At 46.3% G+C, this 8,627-nt stretch overlaps 1 protein-coding gene across 2 annotated transcripts in view; it reads right to left on the bottom strand.

Moving 5' to 3' along the window:
• Positions 1 to 8,358, bottom strand: part of Fam163a (family with sequence similarity 163 member A) — a 90,730-nt gene extending 82,372 nt beyond the window's left edge. The window contains exon 1 of one of the 2 annotated variants that reach the window (XM_029560212.1): positions 8,099 to 8,358. The gene's annotated coding sequence lies outside the window, so the exon portion shown is untranslated. The remainder of the gene's footprint in view (positions 1 to 8,098) is intronic. The other variant, XM_008826143.3, reaches the window with a different exon arrangement.
• Positions 8,359 to 8,627: the final 269 nt, after the last annotated feature.

The raw sequence follows: 8,627 nt of genomic DNA, 5'->3' as shown, positions 1-8,627 counted from the left end.
TGTGTGTGTGTGTGTGTGTGTGTGTGTGTGTGTAGGTCAGAGGACAACCCTTGATATTGTGTGCTGGTCTTCCCCTTGCACCTTGTTTGAGACAGGGCCTCTTGTTCATCACCTGTGTAAGGCAGACTAGCTGGCCTGTGAGTGTCTAAGGATTCTCTTGTCTCTACCTCCCATCTTCCATAGGAGCACTAGAATTTAAAATATGTGCTAGTGTGCCCAATTTTATGTATTTTCTGGGATCTGAACTTGGGTCCTCATATTTACATGACAAATACTTTTCACACTGAGCCACCTCCCAAGTGCCAGAGTAATCTTTTAAAAATAGAATTATGCCAAGCACGGTGACACCACACCTTTAACCCCAGCACTTGGGAGGCAAACAGGCAGATTTCTGTAGGTTTGAGGCCAGCCTGGTCTATATAGTGAGTTCCAGGCCAGCCAGGGATACATAGTGAAACCCTGTCTGAAAAAAAAAAAAAAAAGAAAAGAAATAGAAATTCTGAGTACATCACTGGTTGTCAGGCCTTTTGTTACTGTGACAAATACCTGAGAAAATGAACTTAAAAGGAAGATTCATTTGGGCTCACAGTCAGAGGTTCCATCCCATCCACAGGGAGGATGTGACAGAGCGGAACAGCTCACCTCAATGTGGCCAGGAAGCAGAGAGAGATAGAATGCCTGCTCTAGCAGGCTTTCTCCTTTCCTTTCTTTTATTTCTGGACCCTCAGTCTATAGGATGGTGCTGCCCATGTTCAGATTAGATCTCCCCCTTAGTTAATTCTCTCAGGAAATGCCCCTACCCCAGCACCCTGAGTAGACTTTCTTAATCCCTGGGTACTTTTCAGCCCAATGAAGTTGATCATCAAAACTAATCATCATAGTTGCCTTCCTGCTTAGTACTTAAGGGACTACTTCACCAAAATCCTTTGTGTGGCTAAGGCTGTATATTCCTTCCCCTTATGACCTCTTCTGTTCATCTTGTATGATGCTCCCTCAGTCTCTGAACTCTAGATCCACAGGCCTTTATGTTTTAGATGCCATGTTCTCTCTAGCCATGACCTTTGCCCATTCCTGGAATATCCTCTCCTGGCTTCTAAGTTCCACTCTCTGCTGAGCTCCTCCTTATCTCTCAGGTTTCAGCTCAATCAGAACTTCCTCAGGATGAATTCTCAGCTAGTCCCTGAATTATCCCAGATACACTATTAATATTAAAAGCTCATAAGACCATGTACCATTCTATAGCTTTAATCACAATATTGGTTTACATTTGTTTAATAATAAGTTGGTTCCTCCTAAACAACTTCAAGCTTCATGAGTCAGAACTTTGTCTTTTCTCCTCTACATGTGTCCCAGTGACAGTCAATAAACACTTGTGGCATCTTGACTAAGCAAAGCTCACTTTTCAGCCAATGCCATCTGACTTCTAGCCTCATAACTTTACTGAAATTGTCCTTGCTAAAGCCATCAACAACCTTCAAATTGCCAAAATGGTGCTTCCTTGGAGCTCTGGTATTCCACCATCTGGTGTGAGGATTTCCTGCACTAAAATAGAATTTTGGTAGTCTTTTCCCAATTTATAGAGGGAAAAGTGAGCTGAAAGACTATTTCCAACCTAAAGTTTTTATTTTATACCATTTTCTTGACAGGTGGTATCTATGGTAGAAGCTAGCACATGTTCTTTGACTTAGCTCAAAATTATGTTTTCAGTCTTTGTAACATGGATATTTCATGGCTATTCTCTAAAGAGAACCACAGTTTCCATGGGTTTCTTTAGATGGATACATTTCGAGCCCCATTGGCCAAAGGAATACTTTTGGCCCTCTTCTTTGCTCTCTTTGTGGTATCTGGTACTTTTTACCATGTTGTTTACTCATTTTAGCAGCCAGTACTTACTGAGCACATATGTTTTCCTGCAGTCCTTTGCTCCCAATTCTATTTCATTTAGTCTTTTCACCTATAATCTCTTCCATGTACTATGTGCCCCTGGAGGGTACAAAGACTATGGTTTCTCCTATTCTCTCCCTCTCCGTCTCCCTGTCCCTGTCCCTGTCCCTCTCCTCTACTCTCCCTCTCCTTTTCCCTCTCTCCATCCCTTTCTCCCTCTCTATTCATAATCAGACTGCCATATGGTCTGGACACACAAATCAAGTTTGTTGAATGTAGCAATAGGTGAACGAGTGAAGAAATGAGCAAAATGGTGCAGCAGACCTTAACTATCCTCAGCAGTATTCTTGTCCCTGTAGTCTGTCCCCACTGAAAGAGGCATCAAGACATAGTAGCTTGGGACGAAGAAGTCCTGATCTTTACCATATGGTACCTAAAATACTGTCTTCTGTTATTTCTAGAAGTAAAACTGATGTAGTAAAATTTAATACAGCTGTATAGTGCTCGTGCACTTGTGTTATCTATATCCCATCATCAAGACTTGGTGATCTGCATGCACACACCATATATATGTGTATATATAGTGATTATTTCATGGGGATGCAGTTTCCTCTATAAATACTTAAAAATGCCACATATTAGGCTGAAGATGTAGCTCAGTGGTAGAGCTCTTGCTTAGCGTATGAGAACCCCCTGGGCGCCAATGGACGGCACGAAGAAAGGAAGGAAGGGAGGGAGGGATGAAGGAAGGAAGGAGAAAGAAGGAAAAGAAAGACAGAGAAAGAATAAAGAAAGAGAGAAAGAGAAAGGGAAAGAGAAAGGAGAAGAGGGAAAGGGAGAAAAAAAGAAAAGAGAAAAAGAAAGCAGCCATATATTATGTTTCTGATAGAAGCTGGGGAAATGGCATTAATATATCAATGTTTTCTTTACTCCATATTCTATCATAACCCTGCACCTTGCCTAAACGACTCTCTTAGGTCCACCCTTTCTCCTGAGGTTGTCTATCAAAATCACTCCATCATCAAAACCCAGTTCAAAACTCACTTCCAAAAACACCTTAATATTCTATCAGAATCACTTGGGATCCACAGCAGTGCCTCTGTGTCTGACAGCATGTCACCTATACCTCTGCTTAGCATTGCCTTCTGATGTGAACAGTCTTCTCCCACACTGCCTTGCAGACAGCTCCTGTCTGGGGACCATCCTTTGCTCATCTCTCTGATTTCCCAGTTCCTTGAACAATATGTGTTTTCTGACCATCCATGGCCAGTATGCTACGTAAGTCTTTTCCTTTATTTTTCTTTTCAATTAGCGGGGCTTTTTGGCTTTCCCCGTGCTGGCTGGGTTCTGGCCACCTTGGCTGAGAGCCCAGTCCAGTTTCTTGCTCCCACCCCTGTGAGCAACAGCAGTACATCAAAAGACTTGTATGCTCCAGAATTTATTTGGAAAAATTCAAGCTGTTTCTTTCTGAAGTAGAATTGAGTCAGAGGTGAACCCTGGCCAATGAACTGAATGGAAGCAAGGCTTTCAGCCTGTTTCTTCCAAACAGCAGAGCAACTCCTAGCCCAGACATGAGGCCCAGGGAACACCCCTGCTGACCTGGTTCCTTGGTATAGTCACAGTCTTCCATATCACTAGAATCCAAACTAAAACACTGACAATCCCTATTCCCTGGGGAACATCACAGCCTAGTCTCTTGGAAATCTAACCACCATCTAACACTGATGGCTTGGTCCCTGACCTATGCATGCTGCAAAGATTCCAACTCATCCCTCAAAGTATGTGACTCCCAGCCACATCTGGTTATAATCCAACCAGATCTGTATGTGCCCAGGTGATGCTGGTGTAACCTGGGTTGCAGGTTACTATGTAGGGAACAGGAGGCCTATGAAGGGGAGGAAAGCAAAAAAGACAAGTCTTCCTTCTATCGCTTCTGTTAATCAATAGTCTGCTCTGTGTGAAAAGGGGAAGATGGTACAGGACATCCACCACCTTCCCCTTCTACAGTCATTGCTTACAGGCTAGGTGACTAGCAGACAGGAATTCTTGGGGACAGAGAACTAATCTGGGCATCTTTCCTGATGAGAAGTAATCAATGGGACATCTTGGGACATGCTAATTAGTGCAGAGAAAATTTCCTTACTCAAGTACTCTGGGGCAATATGACCCTAAATCCTAAAATAATTTTCTTTAAACAAATTTAAATTTTTAAATTTTATTTTAAATATTTTATTTATTATTTTTATGTGTATGAGTGTATTGTCTGCATGTGTGTAAGGGCACCCGTGTTGTGCAATGCCCACAGAGGTCAGAAGAAGGCGTCAGATTCCCCCAGAACTGGAGTCAGCCACCATGTGGGTGCTGGGAATCGAACCCAGGTCCTCTGCAAGAGCAGTCAGTGCTCTTAACCACTGAGCCATCTCTCCAGACCCCTTAAAATTTTTTATTAATGTGTATGTGTCTGTGTGAGTGTAGGCCACATATGTGCAGGTGCTTGTGAAGGCCAGAAGAGAGCTTCAGATTCCCCCCTGGAGCTGGAATTATAGGTAGTTATGAGCTGTCTGATATATGTGCTGGGAATCAAACCTGGGTCCTCAGTAAGAGCAGCAAGTGCTCTTAATTACTGAGCCACATCACATCTCCAGCCCAACCCCCAAATAATTTTCAAACCTGGTCTTTCAAACATTTCTCCTTTCCTCTCTTTTATGTGGTCCAAATACACGCCCAGAAATAGACCTACAGATCTGATATTTTCACAGCAAGCTCTTGGTCCCCTATCCAGTGCTATTCAGTTGCTAGCCAATTTCCTATCCTGCATAGGGAACAGTAAGACAATAAAAGGAGAGGTGGTTTCTATTCATTTATCCTGTTTTCAAGGCTAGGCGAGCAAGCCAGGTCTACCTCAGAGAGCTTGCTGTCCAAAAACAGCTATTCTCCTCAGCTTTCTAAGCACAATCCTGCATATTTCAAAGGAGTTCTGGATGGCCTAGATATTATGGACCCTGTGTCCTTTGTCTTTAAACTCAAAAGTATCCTCTTGAGCACCATGAAGGGAGTGGGAGGTATCACCCAGATCATTCATCCAGCGAAGTACTTGAGGGAACATGTCAGGCACAGGCCATGGAAAGATAATTTTTAAACTTCATATTATTCAAGATTCAAAAGACACAAAAGGATTTACAGGCCCACCCTTCCTGGGGGCAATGGATATTATTAGACTTTGTGTCTATCTTTATCCTCCTCTTTTATAACATGAACAGTAGCATAGTATAAACATTCTGTCCATCTTGTTTTCTCCGCCTTGTACATTGGAAAACATTTCATGTGCCTTGGAAAACATTTCAAATTGGTTATACAGTAAACTTCCCAATCCTTTTCCTATGGATGATTAGGCCAGTGTTTGACTGGAAGTATCATGAAATATTTAATTTGATGAGCAGATAGGCTGTACTTTCATAGCTCAAAAACTTCTACAGTGTACTTATGTCTATGTGACCATATGCAAACATAGCACCAAGTTAAATTCCTAAAAATGGAATCAAGGTGTCAGATGGCACAGGGATTCCTAGTTTGGATGGGTATTTCCAAAATGTTCTCCTTCTAAAGAAGCTGTACTACTTTGCTTCCCTGCCAGCAATTTATGAGAGTGCTTGCTTTCCCAGAACCTCGCCAGCAGCCAGCAGTTATCAATTTTCTCACTGTTTGCTAACGGAAGGAAAGTGTATGTGCTACCATGCTTTGCACTTTACATATTAAAGCAAATGAAGAGCATACATTTTTTCTAGACCAGCACTTTCCCTGAAGTCTAATGGAGTCACAAACATCTGTCTGAAATAACAGTGTTTATTGATGATGGTTTTGGATTTTGGGCTGTCACATGCATGTCAGTTCTTACCTGAAAAAGGTGATCCTGTAGCAGGGGCAGGGAGATTGGAATCAGAGAGATGTGGGCTCTAGGCTCAACTTTGCCACTTATTGGCTTTATGATCTTAGAAAATTATTTTACCTCCCCCAAATTCAGTCTCTTCACATTAAAAATAGGGGTAATATTGATTTTTTGAAAAGCTGTATGTCTGCACATGGAAGATACTTAATAATCATACTTAAATGGTAGAAATTTTCCTTCATGTTTAAAATCACCAAGTTACAGTCAACCTCTGGGCACTTTTCACAAATGACACTCTCACTGCTCAGCCAGGACCAAATGGCTTTTTCCTTAAATGGCCAGCTGGAGCATTCCTAACTTCCCCTCTGAGCCACTTAACCTCTTCCATAGTCTGAGGCAGCTCACTAAAATCAGTTTTGGGCCTCTGGGTGAAGTGTGAGCTGTTCCTGGGCCAGGTTCCCTTGTGGCCAGACAATGTCTGCACACAGAGGGACTAAGACAGCACTCATTTTCAATTACAGCTGGGCAGGCTAGAGATAACACAGAATCCTCTGACAAAACACGAGGGACCTCTCATCAGCATCATAATCCATATTGCCTGCCTTTCCAGGATGCCTATTTCTGAAGAGGTGGCAAAGACAGACCACTAGTTCTGGCAGGTGCCCACAGCTAGGTTTCCATTCATCCAGTGATGCTCTCATGCCTCAGAGGACTTCAGAGGTCCTGCAGTCCAAGCAGGACAGTGTCACCTTACATTCCCCAGGATTGTGGGAATTATAACCATGCTCCCAAAGTGAGTGGGAACTGGAAGGAAAGAGCTGCTGCTGCTGATTTGCCTAATACGCAGCGGAACCATCAGAAAGCCGTGCTTAATTTCTCTCTGGATGTTGTCAGCCTTGTCTCCATACGTTGGCTTAGATCCTCTCCTGCATGGGAGCTGGGGAGAGACATCTTGAGAAATTGTGTTATGAGAGTGTACCTTTATTTTTTCTTCCCTCTGGTTCACCTTGCTATCTAGGGGTAAGATCAAAATATCCGTGGCTTTCAAGAACTTCGTTAGCAGGGAGAGGAGGCTGCCTTTCCCCTCAGAAGACTGCAAATCCTGGTGAATCTCAAGCAAAGCCAACACACTGCCTAGCACCATTGTCCCTTGCACTGTCTCCTTTTGTGTCTCACATTGTCTCTTCTAGGATTGGCTCAGACACTGGTGAGGCACAGAGATCCCACCACACAGACATCAATCTCTGCCAGTTACAAGGCAGCCTAGCTAGAAACTGCCCCTCAGCCTGCCAGAGAGAATCCCACTTCCTATTAGGTCCTCCAACCAGGCCAACAATGGGGTCCTGGACTCCAGCAGGGTCAGTGTTCCCACAGACTGGAAAAGTCCTGAGAATGTGCCTCAGCCTTCCCGGTGGTTGCCTGCCACATCAAACTTGTTAGGAAGCACAGAAGTCTAGGGCTGCACAGTTCCACGCAGAGAAAATAAATGTCCCAGTGACCAAAACAAACAAACAAACAAACAAACAAACAAACAAACAAAAGGTGCTGAGAGGCTCAGACAGGGCTTAGAGCTCATCTTTGTCCTTCTCCTCTGTCTTCTGAGTTGCAGATTCCAACCACCTTCCAAGGGCTCTTCCTGAGAGCTGCCCCCAGCACACTCAGGATGACCTGAACAAAGCAGCAGAATCCAGCCCTTATTCTGATGCCTCTTTCTGCTCAGCCCCTGGTCTATTTGGGCCAGGCCCTCCGTGTCGCTGGGTGTCCTGTGGGCGTAGGAAGCCGCCCTAGAGGAGGAGGAACAAGCCAGCAACGGTCCTGCCTGCCAAGTCCGGTTTCTCTGTTCTTTAGGCTACCCTGCTCCTGGAGTAACTGGCAAAGATACCTGTCCTCTCATGCCTACGGGTGCCCCTCCTCCCGAAGCCACAAAAGCACCTCGGCCCTCATTATTTCGTAAAACTTCAGGAAAATCACTAGCAAGCCAGCCCAGGTTACAAGGTGGCTTCGAGTTGCATGCAGGAACCTGAACACACAGACTGACGGCGGCCGACTGCCAGGGCTGCACCCACCCATCCCTAGATTCCCAGGTGGGGTACTCACGCCGGGGCAATCAGGGGAGCACCCGGGGTCTCTCGTCTGCCCCGTGGGCCGCGGGTCCAGGGTGGTCGCCAAGGGTATCAGATGGTCGCCCCATCCGGGTGAGAGCCGGCCAGGGCGGGGGGAAGCGGCATGGGGCCGTATGGTGGGGACTAATGGAGGCCAGGGGCAAGTGCAGACTGGAGGCCAGGGCACCCCCAGCTGCGGAGGGAGCCGACCGCCGCAGACACGCACCTGGCGGCGGAGGGCGCACGCTTACCGGGGTGTGCAGGCGCCCTGGACAGCGCTCCCGTGCCCGGCTCATCCAGGCGCCCAGCTCAGCGTCCCGCGGGCCGCTCGGCCGGGGTCGGTCCCCTCTCTCGGTGACCTGTGCTTAGCGAGTTATGTGGCGGTGCTGCTGCGCTCCGACCGCGGCTCCCGCGCTCGCTCCCCGACTCAGCGCGCTTCTTCCGGGCGCAGGCAGCCCTACCGGCCCACGTGAGGATGCTCTGCCCGCCCCGGCGCTCCTGGTGATGGCCGGGTGAGCAGCCTTGAGCCCCCAGGCTCCTCCAGGTGGCCGCGATGGGGGCAGGTACCGAGCGACCTGATTGGTGCTGGCCGGAGTCCTGGGAGAATCCCCAGTTCGAAAGGCGGATTGCACTTTAGGGATGAGCTGGTATCTTAAAAAAAAAACAAAAAAAAAAAAACTCTCAGCTCCGCTACCTTTTAGTCCCTGTGCCCGAGGATGCCTCGGTAGCTGGGACTTTTGCCAGCTACAGAGCGG

The sequence above is a fragment of the Nannospalax galili genome, unplaced genomic scaffold (assembly GCF_000622305.1).
Source record: "Nannospalax galili isolate Female #2095 unplaced genomic scaffold, S.galili_v1.0 scaffold429, whole genome shotgun sequence".
Classification (NCBI taxonomy): Eukaryota; Metazoa; Chordata; class Mammalia; order Rodentia; family Spalacidae; genus Nannospalax; species Nannospalax galili.
The sequence above is the reverse complement of the archived record's forward strand: the minus strand, read 5'-3'. Positions and strand labels throughout refer to the sequence as shown.